Source organism: Vespula vulgaris, chromosome 17 (assembly GCF_905475345.1).
Source record: "Vespula vulgaris chromosome 17, iyVesVulg1.1, whole genome shotgun sequence".
Taxonomy (NCBI): Eukaryota; Metazoa; Arthropoda; class Insecta; order Hymenoptera; family Vespidae; genus Vespula; species Vespula vulgaris.
In genome coordinates, this window is record NC_066602.1 from 1,546,350 (window position 1) to 1,565,564 (window position 19,215).

Here is a 19,215-nt window from a genome sequence, read left to right on the forward strand (position 1 = left end):
TAATCAGTAACGGAGGTTTTTCAGAAATACAAGTATTTGGACGAGTTAATTTATTACGTAGTTGAAATACACTTCGATTGGGATTTAATGAAAATGCATGTACACGTTGCGTTCTTCCATACGTATCGTCAAGTACTTTCGGCTTAAACAATTTGTTATAACCCCTCTCCATGCACTAGTGCTCGTTTGTTCACTCATGCGCACTAGGTCATGTGGGCGGGAATACGCACGCGGTACTGTGGGCGTGCGTCCGTATATCTCCTCCCTTATTTTGATAAAAAGGAATGTGTTTTTTCATTTATTTTCCTCTCGTCAAACCAAGCCAAATCCTGTTCGATTGACCTTATTAATTTTTCAGGAAACGAATAATAAATAAGTAATTCGTATAAATCATGTTTCAACATAGGTCTCATTTCTTGATAAATAATGTCAATATATCAAAGAGAAGACTCGAGTACCTTTAAATTGCTACTTCCTAATGCATAACAGTTATTAGAATTAAAGGATATTCACGTTAGCATGAAAAAATAGTAATCCTTTTAATATTTCGACCTCTTTGATATTTTATTCTGGTTAAACCAACTACAGAATCTTCCGAATATATTTAAAACGTTCAATTAATCTTTTAGTATACTTTCTAAGAGTCCTCACTATATATTTAAATATTTGGGTCAACATTCAGAATTTTATTTCTATCAGAAAAACATGTCCAAATCTACTGGAAACTCTCTGAAACGGACTTTCGCTTCAAGCAAGCGGAAAGGATGATTATGAAAAAACGAAAACTAATAGGATTAATCACGAAAACAAACGATACCGGTTCGATTGGCCATATGTATCCCCCGAAGACAAATTGCTTCTCCGTTTGTCGCTTTGTATTCTCGATCTCATTGAATCATGTATCTCTATTCTAAGAGATCATGTATCTTTATTACAACTGACTGACAAGCCAGCATTTCAACTTGTATCAGCCAAAAAAATCAACCAACATGTTGGACTCGTCAATAGGCAGTATCATAGGAAGAGCAAACACGGTACAATATCATGGAAGAGGCAATAGCTGCGCAAAGGTTCGCTCTACATACGATCATACGATTAAATCGCGTAAATGTATGAACAAACATGTCCTAAATCAGGTAACTCTAATTATATTTTCTTTTCTGTTCAATATTATACAATCATATACCCAAGAGGAAGTGCACAGTATAAAATATAGTGGAAAATAATAATCAAAGACTATACAACTTTCTATCGTATATTATAAAACGTAGTTATAACATATTATTATATACGAAATTGTATAATACGATCTATACTGTAGCGTCTCGAATATAGCTCATCTATATCTATACAGAATTATGCGATTATCTAAAACATGATAAAAGAAAAAAAATCCTATGAAAATAAATTCTTGCGTCAATATTAAACGATATAAAACTCAAATATGGTTAATCTATCCGAGTGCATATTTTCTAAAATGATATAAATGATTTTCATTATCGTGACTGATTGGGAGCAATTATATTATTCTGCATCATCCCTCTTCAGAAACTCCTAGAAACTTGTTTGAACGAGGACATCGACTCAATTCAGAATAAACGGCTATTCATCTACATATAGGTAGTAAGCTCTCTAATTGGTGGAGCGAGCATTGTTTCCACTAATTATTTTTCGTATATTAACGAGGGTATCATCCCTAGTAATTCCTTCCAAGCGTTCCCGATAATTTCGGATCCTTACTACAGTAAAGTGAACATTTCTTTTTAGGTAGATGCATTCATTTCCCTTTTTGATTCTTTTCTCCTCTTTTGATTCTCCCCATTCCTTTCAGTCACTTTACTTCGTAAAAATTTAATTTTACATAACTTCTTTTGGAGAAGGGAATTTTTTTTGGTATGTAATTATTCATACATACATATTTTTCGTGACGAAATGTGTTGGCATTACGTAGAAAGTAGGATTTAAAAACTGTATTTGGAAGGAAAGTAAATTTCAAGAAAAGGCTGTCTTTCTACAACATTTATAACTTATATTTTGATGTAATAATAGATACAATAATAGTAAGTATAATAATAATGATATTAATACGTATAATTAACCTCGATTATATTGAGGGAATAATTATGTCCTTGTTAAATTACATATTCGCTTATTGAGAAATTGAAACTTTCCAGCAATATATTCGAAAAATACGAATATCATGTTAATAGAAATACAATAAAGTTATTGCTATACTCAGTTCTACGCAATGAAAAATAACCGATTGAAGAAATATAACATTTGCTTCGAGTTAATTAACAGAAAAACGCAGTGCACGAATTATTGTATAACTAAAAGTATAATTTATAACTTTTTAAATTCTCCAATCAGGAGTAAATCTTTAGGAAAATGTAGACGATATAATCCTACGAATCTACCTAAGAACTGAATCATTCACACGGTACACAGCTCTGTAAAAGACCTAATAGGATATTTAAATGATGCATCTAAGTAGAGAACTAAATTATACAAGTCATCGTATGATTAAATTGTCCGCTTGGGTTGACGAGAGGAAAACAAATGAAAAAATACCTTTCTCCTTTCCATGATACGAGAGGAGAAATAACCACACTCCCTCATAGGATCGCACAATCATCTCGTCCACTTGAAAACCCTAACGCAGGCGCGAATGTACACACATGGATGAAGAGAGATAATAATAATACGTTCAGTGTGAACGTATTTGAAGCTAAGTATGGGAAAACGTATTACTTGAAAATCATTTACCTCGAATGAATCTTTCCATGAGAATTCGAGCTGCCGAACAACGGTAGAGCTTTTTATCGTCCCTACGTGTTGAATCATTTTGCAAAATATACCACCCTCAGGTTCATTTCAAGTCTCTATGATCCACGTTCCTCATGCAACGTCGGATGACCCTTCAATAAATCTATCTGTCGATAAATCTATCTTCACCGAGAAATTCATTTCCCCCCAATCCATATCCAATTAAGCCTTTCCGAGTCGTTCAATCGCGTAATAGGAAATTTCGATTGACTTACGTAAATGGTGACCAAATAAAATACGTAGAAGAGATAAAGATGATATTAGGAAAAAAAAAGTGACAAATGATTTTGTATGAATCAATACTCTTTACTAATGCATTATAAAAAAACACAGATGTGTAAAAAAGAGATTGTTATCTTCAATAATAGAAAAAGAAGAGAAAGTGATATAACAAAAAAAATTGTCAAACAATATTCTTTGCTCCAGATTAATTCTTATTCATAAATATTTTTAACGACAAAAACAGGAAGAAACATAATTGGCAATTTTCAGAATTCTTTAATTAATTTCTAATTGCAAATTGTAAAGAGAAGGAGGGGAGAAAACAAACGACAGAAGAGCATAGAAGAAAAAGGATAATGATACACCCAATTAATAGAGATCAATAGAGAAATTCATTTCCACGTAACTTATCAGCATTTTGGTTTTTTCGATATATTGATTAATCTACGCCAAGTGTAATAACCCTGTGCGGAGGGTGCCATCGTTTTCGCTCGGTTAACAACCCAAAGCGTTGTGCGGGGTATAAATACCGCCGTTCGGAGGACGGCGATGAAGCTATAGGTCATTCATTCGGTAGTTGTCGAACTAGTAATACGCGAGCGAGTGTGGTACAACAAATATTCGTTCGTGCATACTTCATACGTCCCAGAGATCAGTTATATAAGTATTCAGGCGTTTGAAGCAATTTCTTCATTCTTACTAGTCATTTGTTTAAGCTATCAATACAAGGCAAATTTGTTAGTAATCGTAAGTTCGTGATTTACTATAAAATTTCAATTTTCTATTATAGAAATGAAACTGATTTTCGTGATCAATACAATCTAAATTAATATTTGTTGCCTTTCGGAAAAGGTACTTTATATCACATGTAAGGATGTAACAAAATTTATTTTTGAGTACAATACAATTAGATGAACAATTGAATGGCTTCCGTAAGTCTTAACTAATCTACGAATCTTATATTGTTTCAGAGATATACTAAACCAACCGAAGACGAAAACAGTTCCGATAGCCTGGAGGTATTGCAAAGGAGCCGAATTGATTTATATTTGAATTGTAATTCCAAAGAAAAACAACGCTCCACCAGATAATATAACATTGCACATCCAAAGTGAAAAGCAATCACATTGATTCTATCTATTCTTACGTACATACGACGATACGATTGTACAACATGGATAGTACAAATGCCAGAAAAACAATAAGATTACTATATGAACACATTTTCCTTTTTAAAATTACTTTTAAATGGAAAAACAATCAACGCTGTGTTTATTTAATGGTAAGATATTTTAGAGATATGATAAATTTTTTGTTCTAAAATGTAATGTCGAATATAAAGTCTATAACATATTTATTTACTTTATAATAATTTATTGAATATTTTCGTAGATTATATGCAGTCGAAGAAAGTATTATTATTTATAAGTGAATTTATCTCAAATATTCTAAATGGTACGAATCCCAAATGGGAGTAATTATCCGATAAGTACTATAATATGGAAATGAAATCTTTTAATAAATCTTATACAAATATAATGTCAAATTTAATGAATATTAATGGAATAATGGAATGATTAGTGATAAAGGTGTTTCAATCGTTTCTGTCATTTGTAAAACTGGTCTTGTCATGTATGATAGCTAGGGATTATTTCGCGTATGAGACACACTTGCGTATGACTGGGTCGCAAATCCCGGAAAGAATGACTTAACCTAGTTTAATTAGCCACATGTTAGCTGGATAGAAGACCAAGCTTCCTAAAATCTAATTCTCTAACTAGAACGCATGGGGATAAATAATTTCCCCACTCCTATAGTTATGTAATTATATGTATATATACTCTATGTTCATGCGAAATTATCTGTGTAATATATCATGGAATTTCCTAATGAGAATCTTACAATAATTCGCCTATTTTTTAATTGAAATAATCACATAAAACTAATTATTTATAATATAATTAATTATTATAATAATAATTATTGTAATTATGAAGACTAATTCTTATGAAGTTAATCGGATATTAATATAGGAAATTCACACTGTTATTTTTCTCGTAAGTCTGACTTATGCTTAATAGTATTCTATTATCAGTATTCTATTATTCATAATGATATCACTATCAATTTTCGTACTACGTATATACTATATAATTCTTATAGTAAAATCATCTCTCTTAAAAAATTTTTTCGTCGGAAGTTATATCTACTGCCATATTGCATGAAAACATTTTCTCCAAATATTATTTCCTTTTCTTGTAAACAAATGCATATTGCTCAAGTTATCGAAGATAGCATTTTCGCTATTCCATAATAATAAAAAACGAATTCGGAGAAAATCTTTCGTCACATTTATGGTTTCTTAATATTACCTTCCCCTCTTTCCCGTATTTCCCCTTCGTGAGAACCACTCAGTTAGTTAATCAAGAAATGGGCAAATTACCAAGTTATACGAAAAGAATGTCAGTCGATTTTATGAAAAAGAAGTACGTTCACAACGGTCTGAGGGCATCTATAAACCACTTAAAGAGAGCGATAATGACTTGTCTGCAATCGTACGCGAGTACGCTTCGTACCATGCAATGATATTTGATGGAGTAAACAAGCAATCATGAAACTGAGGGGAGATTTGCGAAGCAGAACTCGTGTCGTATTGAAATTTCTAGTGAAACAGATAGTTCCCTACACTAATAAGCCAAAAAATCAGAAACGTAATATTTCTTTGGTATATATCGTTTCGTGATTTCGTAATATACAATTTCAGTCTTCCAACCTGTTTACTTACTCATTTCTTTTTCATTAAGAGAATGGCAAAATTTCCAAACACGAGTAAGTTTCGTGCCATAAGTAATATCGAAGGAGAATTTTGGCTTCAAGACAAACATTAATACAGACATCTTAGAAAAAAAAATATTAATCGGGAAGAAAACGATAGGAGTGATAGTCATTACATTTAACAAAAAAACGGAAAGACCTCACGCATAATGCGAGGGATGATAATGTTGGAAAAGAATAGATTCAACATTTATCACAGACATCATGGAAAATTATAATGGACAAAATTGTGATTTTTCTGCAAAAATATATGATTCTGCATGACTACAAATTCCCTTGTTAAGGGGTATTGATCGGCATTTAACGATTTGCTCGTTGAGGAATACGTTCTCTCCTACCTATCATTCAGCACTTTCATATTGAACGATTTATTACTACCTCTCTCCGTGCACATGCGCGTTTACGTGTTCCAGTCAAGTGGACGGAAATGAGTGCGCGTGTTTGCGTACATCTCCTCACTTATTTTGAAAACAAGGATGGTATTTTTTCATTAGTTCTCCCCTCATCAAACCAAGCAGACAATGCGATAATACGATTAGCGGTATAATTCAATTATCTATTTAGCTGTATGATTTCATTTGTCTTTTGCGGATCGATATACCACGGCTGATATGATTCTTCCATATGAACGGATAAATTGTTCCGGAAAGTTACTCCCTATTGGAGAATGCAAAACAATAATACCATTACACTTCTAATTATCTAATATTTCCTATATAAGGTTCCAAATCAATTGGTTCCTAAGAAAATAGGCTATTGTTCTGCAAAATAAGTAAGCTTGTTATCAAACAATGAATCTAAATAGGTTATTGAATTATACAGCCAATCTCCTATTGTTTGCTTGGTTTGATGACAGGAAAACAAATGAAAAAATACCTTCCTTATTATCAAAATAAGGCAGGAGTTCTACGTACACACGCACACTCAATGCAAGCCACTCGATCCGATGCCGATAGACGCGCACCAGAGCACACGTACATGGAGAGAGATAATGGAGAAAGGTTTAAACGAAGGTACTTGAGGATAAATATGGGAGAACGTATTACGGACATCCACTATCACGAAATTCCTTTCATAAGATACTAAATGGGTAATTAACGTTACGCATCAAATTATTTCATCCAAATATGAATATTCAAGAAAAACTCTAATTAAATATTACGAATATTTTTTATGTATATGTCGTGAATATTTCGGCAAACAGATTGAAATATAGAATTCAATACTTTTACCTTTTTAATTATATCGAATGGTTATTTAATTTAAATCGATGGAACAACAATGACGTGACGTGGGCATTCTATTTCACGTGTAATTTAAAAGTATTCCCCTACTAATGGTATTACTTTGAAAAAAGATGAATCTTTTGATCGTCCCTGTCTGTTCAATTATTTTGTATGATAAACGTCCCTCAGTTTCATTTTAATTCCCCTGTGATCCTTGCCCCACGTGGAACGTCGGACGGCTCATCGACAAATCTTTTTGAGCACAATCGCTTATACCCTCCAACTGAAGCAGCTCACGGTTAGATGCTTTGAAGAAGAAAGATCCTTCCCATTTCCCCGTACCAGGCTTCCAAGCTTTATAAAACAGCGCCATATTGATCTTTCGAAACTTCGTCGTCAAGCAAGTAAGTATTTTCTTCTTTTTCCTCTTCCAAGGTATTCACAATCACATAATGCATACATGAACAATAGCTAACGATGTTCCTTCCTTTGTTAGAATTTTCAACTGCCTCTTGAAACACTCTTCTGCTTCAATATGCTCGAATAATGTTCATCAATAGAAATATTCTAGTCGCCATGATAAAATATCTGTAAAAATTCAATAAATTATTCTACAATATACTTATGATACAGATTTTATATTCCATATTATACTTTAAAATAAAAAAATTATATATTATCTCTAAAATATCTCAACATTCGATAAAGACAGCACTGTTTGATTTACCATTTAAATATAAGTCTGAAGAGGTAAACGTTTCCATTTCCTACGCTCGTTGACTTTCGGACATTTCTACTAGCCAAGTAGAACGAATCGTCGGATGTGAGGAAGAACAGGAAGTACCAATTGAAGAGTGTATCATTTTGGATGTCAAATGTTTAATGATCACATTGGGCTTAGTTGAAATCCATATATCTTCTTTGGACGTAATTAGAATCCAGATATCGTTCAATACGGATCCTCTGCAATACTTCCCAGAAATTGGAATTGCTTTTGCCTTCGGTTAGTCTCGTATACCTCTGACATAATTTAAATTTCGTAAATTAGTTACGACTTAGAATAGACATTCAATTGTTCATTTAAATATGCAGCCATCGAAGGTAAATTGGGTTACGCCCATTTAAGTCAGATAAAGTATCTTCTCCGAAAAGCAACAAAATAATAATTAGGATGGCATTGATCACGAAAATCAGTTTCATTACCACAATAGAAATGAAATTTTATAATAAATTATATACTAATGACTACTGATAAATTTACTTTATATCGATAACGAACAAAAGACTAGGGAGACTGAAGAAATTGTTAGTTCTGTTTGAACTGCTTGTAAGTTTCTTTTGAAACGTAAGAAATATATATGCGATAATTTTATCACTTACTTGCGTATTACTCCTTCAAAAATTATTGAGAGGATGACTTCTGCAGGAGAATTTCTTCCGAATATCGCCATATCGGGTGACTAGTTAATTTCTGAGGCGTGGCTCGGTGGAAGGAGTTATTATATTCTATGCAGTTAATCAATACCACGTATTCTGTGATAGAAAGAGCCGAAATGTCGTGGGTCGGAAGTAAGTAAGCAAAATTTCTCGATGATACTTCCATTAACTGGACAAATTATTTTTCTTTTTTCGTTTCTGGTCTTTTCTTTTTTTCACACCTTCTGTTCTTTACAATTTACTATTAGAAATTAACTAAAGAATTTTGATAATCGACTATTAATATTTTTCTCTGTTTTATCGTTTAAAATATTTAAAAATATATATTAATATCAAACAAGAAATATTGCTTGTAAATTTGTTTCGTAATATTACCTTCTGTTTTCATCGTATTATTTAAGTTTACAAGCTTCTCTCTTTCTTTATTATATAGTGAAAAAGAATATAGATTTACAGAAAATTATTCGTTATACATATTTTCCTTTTCGCATTATTGATTTGTATACGTTTTACGCCAGTCAATCAAAACTTCTTATTCCGCGATCCAATGTTCCGTAAGAGATGAGAGTAGGGGGAAACAGGTTTGTGGGCCAATCTCTTTCAATTCGCGTGACTGTTGCCATTTCCTATTAACTCCCATATCTAATGGTCCACATTTCAGGACTTTATATTGTGATAAACGCTTCTGCTTCGATTAATTCATGGCGGCGTATCAAGCGTTAATATTAAATGAAAAGGAATTAATTTTATCGTTGCAATTTTCTCCTAACAAAAATATCTTGTAAGCGTTATTTCCCAAATTTTTTTATATCCATCTGTCATACGTATGCCAAAGATGTTATTTATGCAAACAATATTTTTTTCGATTTCTTATTTCCATAATAAAAATTTGAATAATCGACGAAGTGATCAGGATTAGAAGTTTCTAGTCGTCCTTTGAAATTTTCAATTGTTCATTACAGTTCATCGACAGTGACAGGAAACTTCACATTATAGGCACAATTTTAAAAAATGGGGAAAAAATACATATCCATGTATCTCATGCATGCAGAGCACACATTGAATTACAGATAGATCGGAGATATTGTATTGTCTAAAATTCTCAACGTCTTTCAAAATTTCTCTAGTGCTTGTAGGGAATACCATAAATGATCGTGCAGATATCAATAGCAAGACATTTCCTTTTGAAACATCGTTCTTCTCTCTAACTTACTCGTAATACCATCTTTTATACCGTTCTCGTTAGGTGATCGATAATAACCAGAAAGAGAAATAGGAAGACAACATTTTTAAAGGTCATGACGACGAACCTTCTCGATTCCGATGTAGTATTGTTTCACAAAGCTCGAACGGTGGTAGGGAGTTAGGAAATATCTCCTTTCAAAGGATCCAAAGGTAAGCTGCTTCGTTAAGAGGATATAATCGATTGCGTTCAGAAGGTTCGTCGAAGAGACGTCCGACGGTACACACAGATCGTGGGTCAAAGTGGAATGTTTTCTCTAATGGGGATATATTCCTTCGTAGAAAAGAAGATTTCATTCCGGAATCCTCTTTCATTTCATCTTGTTCCGTCTTCAGAAGGATGCAACGCAGTCGAGAAGGGAAAATAAGGATCTACAATAACGTTGACCGTGTCTTCGTATATCGAACTAATGTTAATTTGGATAGCAATTGGCTAGAAAATTATATGTACCGTAATAATGTTTATTTCAATGCCGTTCGGGTGTTTGGGAACGATAAAGAAAATCTCACGGCGATTCTCAAGGATACCAAAAAGGAAGTTCTGCGAATCAATTTTGAAGAAAATGGTGATACACGGGATGAAGAAGGCGAAGGTGACGATAAAGGTGAGTCACATTTCGATATAGGTCGAATTTCTTGGAAAATAATGTCAAAAATGATAATGTTAATATATCAAAGTGAATATTCGAGCAACTTTAAATTGCTCTGTCCGCATATTTCATAGTTAATGGAATTAAACGATTTACACGGTGGTATTGAAAAAAAGTGATCCTTAAAAATTTTCGATCTCTTTGATATTTTATTTTTGTTAAACATACTTAAAAATCATCCGAAGATATTAAAAACGTTCAATTAATTTTTTAATATACTTTTTAAGATTCCCAACTATTTATCACAATATTTGAATGTATATTTATGATTTTATTTCTATCAGAAAAATACGTCAAATCTCTTTCAAACTCTCTGAAACAGACTTTCCCTTCAAGCAAGCGGAAAGTATGATAATTACAAAAAGAAAACTAATACGATTATTTACGAAAACATACGATACCGGTTCGATTGTCGATATGTATCTCTCGAAGATTGAGTCATGTATCTCTATTCTAATTGATTAACTGACATTAAAGCCAGCAATTCAACTAGTATCAGCCAAGAAAATCAACTCACATGTTAGACTCGTCAATAGGTAGTATTAGAGTCAATAGGGAGAGCAAGCACGATATAACATCATGGAAGAGGCAACAGCTGCGGTCGGCTCTATATACGATCATACGATTAAATCGTAAAAATGTATAAACAAACATACCATAAATCCGGTAACTCTAATTATATTTTCTTTTCTGTTCAATATTATACAATAACATATCGAAGAAGAATTGCACAGTGTGAAATATAGTGTAAAATAATGATCAAAAACTATCCAACTTTCTATCGTATCTTATAAAACGGTATATCCTAGTGTTAAACACGAAATTATATAATAAGATCTGTAATGTAGCGTCTCGAATATAGATCATATATATGTATATAGAATTATGCGATTCTCTAAAACACGGTAAATGAAAAAAATCCTATGAAAATAAATTCTTGGGTCAATATTAAACGATATAAAATTGAAATATCGTTTATCTATCCGAGAGCATATTTTCTAAAATGATATAAATGATTTCCATTATCGTGACTGACTGCGAGCTTTTATATTATTCTGAACCATCTCTCTTCAGAAACTCCAAGAAACTTGTTTGAACGAGAGTATGGGCTCAATTCAGAATAAACGGCTATTCAACCACCGCATATAGGTAGTAAGCTCTCTAAATGGTGGAGCGAGCATTGTTTCCACTAATTATTTTTCGTATATTAACGAGGGTATCATCCCTAGTAATTCCTTCCAAACGTTCCCGATAATTTCGGATCCTTACTACAGTAAAGTGAACATTTCTTTTTACGTAGATGCATTCATTTCCCTTTTTGATTCTTTTCTCCTCTTTTGATTCTCCACATTCCTTTCAGTCACTTTACTTCGTAAAAATTTAATTTTACATAACTTCTTTTGGAGGAGGGAATTTTTTTCGGTACGTAATTATTCATTCATACATATTTTTCATGACGAAATGTGTTGGCATTACGTAGAAAGTAGGATTTAAGAAACTATATTTGGAAGGAAACTAAATTTCAAGAAAATGCTGCCTTTCTACAACATTTATAACTTATATTTTGATATAATAATAGATACAATAATAATAAGTATAATAATAATAATATTAATAAGTATAATAATTATAATAAGTAAAATATACCATCCTCAGGTTCATTTCAAGTCTCTATGTAGACTGTTCAATAAATCTACCTGTCGATAAATCTATATTCATAAAGAAATTCATTTCCCCACAATCCATATCAAATGAAGTCTTTCCGCTTTGTTCAATCGCGTAATAGGAAATTCTGATTGACTTACGTAAATGGTGTCGAAATAAAATACGTAAAAGAGATAAAGATGATATTAGGGGAAAAAAGTGACGAATGATTTTGTATTAATCCATATTCTTTACTAATGCGTTTTAAAAAAAGACAGATGTGTAAAAAAGAGATTGTTATATTAAGTAATCGACAAAGAACAGAAAGTGGTATACCAAAAAAAAATTGTCAAACAGTATTATTTGCACCAAATTAATTCTCATTCGTAAATACTTTTAACGAAAAAAACAAGAAAAAACAAATTTGACAATTTTCGGAATTCTTTAATTAATTTCTAATTTCAAATTGTAAAGAAAAGGAAGGGAAAAAAGAGACGACAGAAGAACATAGAAGAGCAAGAAGAAGAATAATGATACATCCAATTAATAGAGATCAATAGAGAAATTCATTTCCTCGTAACTTATGAGCATCTTGGTTCTTTCTATATATTGATTAATCTACGTCAAGTGTAATAACCCTGTGCAAAGGGCGCTATCGTGTTCGCTGGGTTAAGAATCCAAAGCGTTGTGCGGGGTATAAATACCGTCGTTCGGAGGACGGCGATGATGCTGCAGGTCATTCCTTCGGTGATTGTTGAACTAGTAATACGCGAGCGAGTGTGGTACAACAAATATTCGTTCGTGCATACTTCATACGTCTCAGAGATCAGTTATATAAGTATTCAGGTAGTTGAAGCACTTTCTTCATTCTTCCTAGTCATTTGTTTCAACTATCAATATAAGCTAAATCTGTTAGTAGTCATTAGTGTGTGATTTATTATAAAATTTCAAGTTTACATTATGGAAATAAAACTGATTTTCGTGATCAATGCTATCTAAATTATTGTTGTTTGCATTTCGGAAAAGGTACTTTATATCGCTTAAAAGCATGAAACAAAATATATTTTTGAGTACAGTACAATTAGATGTACAATTCAACGGCTTCCGTAACTCTTAACTAATCTACGAATCTTACATTGTTTCAGGGATATACTAAACCAACGGAAGACGAAAGCAGTTCCAATAGCCTGGATGTATTGCAAAGGAGCCAAATTGACTTATATTTGAATTGTAATTCGAAAGAAGATACAAAAAGTTCTACTTCGCTCCACCAGATAATATAACATTGCACATCCAAAGTGAAACACATTTTCATTGACACTTTCTGTTCTTCCGTACATCCGACTATACGTCCTATATGGATGGTACAAATCAAGCCAGACCATCAACGAGATTAATATATGGAAACTTTTTCCTTTTTACATTTATGTTTAAATGGAAAATCAATCAATGCTGTGTTTATTGAATGGTAAGATATTTTAGACATAAGATAAATTTTTCATTCTAAAATGTAATGTGGACTATACAATCTATATCGTATCTATATACCTTATAATAATTTATTGAATATTTTCGTAGATTATATGCAGCCGAAGAAAGTATTATTATTTATAAGTGAATTTATCTCAAATATTCTAAATGGTATGAATCCCAAATTGGAGTAATTATCCGGTAACTTCTATAATATGGAAATGGTATTTTCTAATAAATCTTATACAAATGTAATGCTAAATTTAAAGAATATTAATGGAATAATAGAATGATTAGTGATAAAGGTGTTTCAATCGTTGCTATTATTTGTAATGCTGTTGTTTGCCACTTATGACAGCAAGGGATTATTTCGCGTATGACACACACTTGCGTATTACTGGGTCGAAAATCACGGAAGGAATGACTTCCCCTGGATTAGTTAATCCCACGTCGTCTCGTTAGAAGACCAAGATTCCTAGATATTAATTTTCTAGTTTGGGAATGAATAATTTCCCCTCTCCTGTAACTATGTAGTTATATTTTTATTTCCTTTATGCACTTGAAAAATTATTTCATAAAACTTGGAATCTTCTAACGAAATTGATAGTTACTTTTCTCTTTTTTAATTGCAATATGCAAGTAAAACTGTAATTATATATAATATAAGTAATTATTATTAATGATTTTTGTATTAATAATTTCAAATTATTTTAATAATAACATCAAAAATAATAATTATTGTAATTATCAACGTTAATTTCTAGAAAGTAATCGTAATATCATATACGAAATATGTAATGTTTCTTCTTTCGTAAGTTTAAGTCATACTTAAAAATAGTGTTCTAATATTATTTCATATTACGGGTATTACAATTTTCATACTATATAATTCTTATTATAAAATATTTTGTTGTTAAAACATTTTTTCGTAGGAAGTTACATCTACTTCAATATTCCTTAAAAACATTTTCTTCAAATATCACTTTCTTATCTCGTAAACAAATATATATTGCTTAAGTTATCCTAGAATTCATTTCCATTATTGCACGATAATAGAAAAAATGTATTCGGAGAAAATCTCTTGTCATATTTCTTTATTTCCTCATCTCACCATCCTCTGTTTCACGTATTTCCTCTTCGAGAGAACCACACAGTTAGAGAGTGATTTGGGCGGATCGAGTGTTTGCACTGCTACTGTTTGGAAAATCCGTGTTTCACTGAAGTTTCCTATTGAAATTGTGCTGTTAGCTCGGGAGACTTAAATTTTGCGGTAAATATTCAGGGTACGTTCATCTCACCGTGTGTATATATATAATATTTATGAAAAACGCTAATAAAATATTACGAATATTTTTTAACTACATGTCGTGAATATGATGACAAACAATTTGAAATATGGGATTCAACATTTCTCCTTTTTTAATTATAGCGAACTGTTACTTAATTTATACCGATGGAATAACGATGATGCGAACGTGGACTTTTTATTTCACGTATAATTTAAAAGTATACTCCTGCTATCGTTATTATTTCCAAAAATTTTGAATCTTTTAATCGTCCCTGTATGTTAAATTATTTTGTATGATAAACCTCCCTCAGTTTCATTTCCATTCCCCTTCGATCCATGACCCGCATGGAACATCGTACGATCCCTTAAAAAATCATTCTACGTACAATCGCGTATACCCTCCGACTAAAGCCGCTTACGTTTGGATCCTTTGGAAGAAGAAAATCCCTCCCATTTCCTCGTACCACCGTCCGACGCTTTATAAACCAACGCCCTATTGGTCTTTCCAAACTTCGTCGTCAAGCACAAATGTTTTTTCTTCTTTTTCCTCTTCCTAGGTATTCCCAATCACATAATGCATACATGAACTATCGCTAACGATGTTCCTTCCTTGGTTAAAATTCTATCTGCATCTTGAACCGCTCTTCTAATTTCACGATCCAATGCGCTCTATTATAAAAGATGAAATTAATATAGAAAATTGGATAAGATACATGACAAGTTAATTATATCTGATCTCTTCGTACCTCGTTTATTAAAATTCAATATTGATGTCGATGGTTGCTAGAGTAATGCTCTACCAGTAGCAACATGTTTACTTCTATACGTCGGATAATATGGTGCCTCTCTCATCAACTTGAGTTCCATATCGTTTACAAGTTTTTTAATAAATTCGTGAGCAGCGTCAGCTACCTCCGCCCCTTTTACGATCTGACACATTAAATGACGAATGACATGTAACGCAAAATTCTATGAAAAAATATTGAAATTTTTATTCATATATTATTATTCACCTCCTCTCTTTCATCGAACATCTTGCTTCCCATATCAAATATTCTTCTTTACAAAGGTGAAAAATATATGGGTTCTTGAATTATACACATTAATATAATACATATATGCCAGCTAGAGTTAAGAGACTTAATGTCCAACTCATTAATAGAAATATTCTCGTCGCTATCATAAAATCTGCGTAAAAATTCAATAAATTATTATAAAACATCCCTATGATACAGATTTTATATTCGACAGTACAATTAAGAACAACAAACTTGTACCTTATCTCTAAAATTCGATAAACAAACCATTGACTGATTTTCCACTGAAATATAAGAAGAAACAGAAAAACGTTTTCATATCATAATCTGATTGATTGCATTTGTACTATCCATGTAGGAGTTATCGCCGGATATAAGGAAGAACAGGCCAAAGTAAATATGTTTCACTTCGGATATAGAATACTTCATTAACACGAGGTAGTGAAATTTCGTATATCTTGTTTGGAATTATAATTCAAATATCCCTCAACTCGGGCCTTTGTAATACTTGCAAGCTATTGGAACTTTTCCTGCTTCCGCCTTCGTTTCCTTTAGTATATCTCTGAAACAATTTAAAATTCGTAGATTAGTTCAGACTTACGATAGACATTCAATTGTTCATCTAATAGTATGCATATATAGTTATCGAAGGCAAATCGGATTACGCCATTTTAAGTGATGTAAAGTATCTTTTCCGAAAAGCAACAAACAATAATTAAGATGGTATTGATCACGAGAATCAGTTTTATTTCCATAATATATAATTGAAATTTTATAATAAATTACATACTAATGCCTACAGATAAATTCACCTTACATTGATAACAGAAACACAAGACTAGTGAAAACGAAGAAATTGTTTCCACCGCTTGAACTCCTTGTAAAACTACCCTTTGGAACGTATGAAGTACACACGTAACAAATATTTCTTGTACGACACTCGCTCACGTATTTCTAGTTCGATAAATTCCGAAGGAATGACGCACAGCTTTATCGCCATATTCTTACAGGCAATTCATACCCCACAAATCCCTTTGGGTAGTTTACCTAACGACCAGGAGGGAACCCTCTGCACAGGGTTTTATGTAGGTTAATCAATATTTCCTATCATACGATTGAAAGAACCAAAAAGGTCATAAGCTCTGAGGAAATGAATTTCTCTATTGATATTTATTGATTCGATGAATAATTATTCTTTTTTTCTATGTTCTTCTTTCGTTCCTACTTTTCACAGTCTGAAATTAGAAGTTAACTAAAGAATTTTGAAAATTTCTTCCTGTTCTTGACGTTAAAGTATATATCAATAAAAATTAATTTTGAGTAAAAAATATTGTTTGACAATTTTTTTCGTAATATTATTTTCTATTCTTCTTCTATTACTTAAGTTAACACTCTCTTTTTTTACATATCTCTCTTTTTTTATGACGTTGTAATGAAGATTGTATTCAGAGAAGACAATTTTTTTTTCGTAATATTATCTTTTTCTCTTTTACGTATTTCATTTGAACACGATTTGTGTAAGTCGATTAAAATTTACTATTACGCGATCTAACGAGCCGAAAGAGCCTAGTGGGACATGGATTAAGGGGAAATTGATTTCTCGATGAATATTTTTCCCTTTTTAATTATCATATGGTATAATCGACTTTGGATATCTGCGTATTGCAACATGGTCTTTTGCTTCAACTTTATCGATCGCTCCCTACAAAAGATTAATACTGATTAAAAAAAAAATTAGTTTTCTTGTTGATATTATCTCATAATAAAAATATCTTGTGAACGTAATTATACATTTTTTGATTGCAATCTGTCAAAATCGACCAAAAATGCTTCTCATGCAAAAAATATTGTTTTCCCTATTTCTTTTGGTCATATTAAAAATAATATCATTGGTGAATTCATCATCATGAGAAGTATTTGCTTTTTCGTTATGATCCATTATATATTTCATTATGATCATTTCAAATTCTTCACCTGTCATGGAGTGCCAATCATTTAAATTTCGAAGTTGTCGGATGTTATCATCGGAAGCGTTGTGCATTAACATTTTTACTTTTTTGTTACAGTTCTTAGCCAGTGATATGACGCTTTATATTTTAACTCGAATATAAAAAAAGGAAGAAAAGAAAATATATATCCATATATCTTATGTTTGGATAATGAAATACATAGTATCGATCGGCAGTATTCAATTATCTAAAGTCATCAATAGTTTCCAAAATATTTTTAGAGCTTCCTTGTCATATTATCAATCGACGTGCTGGGTTTGAAAAGAAGGCTTTTTTCAAACCCAGCACGCTTCCTTTTCAAACATCGTCCTAGTCTTTACGTGAACCGTAGTATTGATTTCCACACCATCTTCATTATATGATCGAAATTAACCAGCAAGAAAAAAAACATTTATAAAGGCAGTGACAAAAATCCTTGACGAGGTTAATATGGCATTGTTTTATAAAGCTACATTCGAAGGGTTATAGGAGGAAAAGGAATATATCTTATTGAAAGTATCCAAACTTTAAGAATTTAAAAAAAGGCTTTATTTAGAGGATGTAATCGAATATGTTGAGTGATATTTGTGAAAGAACAGTTCGCTGTTGCAAACGGAATCTGGACTAAAATGGAATTGAAATGGTATTCAGAAAGGTTTATCTTTGAAAATGATTAATTCTGCATGTACGATTAAAAAATTCACCGTTTTTCGGGATATTAATGTTAGCCAGGGAACACTTTTAAATTATACGTCGAATATTCAGTGTACGTTTGCGTCATCATATCAACGTTATACCGGTTTAAATAATTATTTAAACCATTTGTTAAACTAATTATTAAAGCGATTATCATAGTCAATTTAAATAATTTTTTAATATAATTGAAAAGAGGAGAATTGTTTAATTCAATCTTCCAAATTGGTTATCATGATATTCACGATATGCACTTAAAGAATGTTTATAATATTTAATGTACGTGTTCAATAATATAGGGATTTCGACCAACTAATTTGCTGCTTATCTCGCATTCTCGTTTTAATGATTCATTCGAGGTATAATGATCTGCAGGTGCGTAATATTTTCCCCTATATATATCGTCAAGTACCTTCATATTGAACGTGTTATTATTATCTCTTTCCATCTGGGTGCGGACTTTTGCGCATGCGTGAGCTTATTCAAATGGACGGGATGATTGTGCGATTCTATGGGCGCGTGTGCGTATAACTTCTCGCGTATCTCGAAAATATGCCAGGTATTTTTTCATTTGTTTTCCTCTAATCAAACCAAGCAGACATTTGGATAATACGATTACCTGTCTAATTGTTTATGTCGATAAGTATTAAGTCGATA

General features: G+C 31.9%; 3 long non-coding RNA genes across 9 annotated transcripts in view; 1 reads left to right on the plus strand and 2 right to left on the minus strand.

Annotated features, from left to right (window-relative positions):
* The window catches only part of LOC127069980 (uncharacterized), a 53,856-nt gene extending 40,139 nt beyond the window's left edge, over nt 1–13,717 (plus strand). For 2 of the 3 annotated variants that reach the window (XR_007783863.1, XR_007783867.1), the window contains exon 12: nt 13,661–13,717. This is a non-coding gene — a long non-coding RNA (uncharacterized LOC127069980). Of the gene's footprint in view, nt 1–4,440; nt 4,498–13,660 lie in introns of those variants that run through there. The other variant, XR_007783864.1, reaches the window with a different exon arrangement.
* LOC127069977 (uncharacterized) overlaps nt 1–19,215 on the minus strand; it is a 100,853-nt gene that overhangs the window by 21,421 nt on the left and 60,217 nt on the right. For 2 of the 5 annotated variants that reach the window (XR_007783830.1, XR_007783842.1), the window contains exons 2-5: nt 16,118–16,439; nt 15,854–16,028; nt 15,587–15,770; nt 11,977–15,509 (exon numbers count right to left, since the gene is read on the minus strand). The exons of 2 other annotated variants lie outside the window; for them this stretch is intronic. This is a non-coding gene — a long non-coding RNA (uncharacterized LOC127069977). Of the gene's footprint in view, nt 1–11,976; nt 15,510–15,586; nt 15,771–15,853; nt 16,029–16,117; nt 16,440–16,694; nt 17,580–19,215 lie in introns of those variants that run through there. One more of the 5 variants, XR_007783844.1, reaches the window with a different exon arrangement.
* Nucleotides 4,923–8,629, minus strand: LOC127069994 (uncharacterized). The gene is made up of 3 exons (XR_007783908.1): nt 8,490–8,629; nt 7,837–8,129; nt 4,923–7,697 (listed from the first exon to the last, which is right to left on the minus strand). It is a non-coding gene; the product is annotated as an uncharacterized LOC127069994 (long non-coding RNA).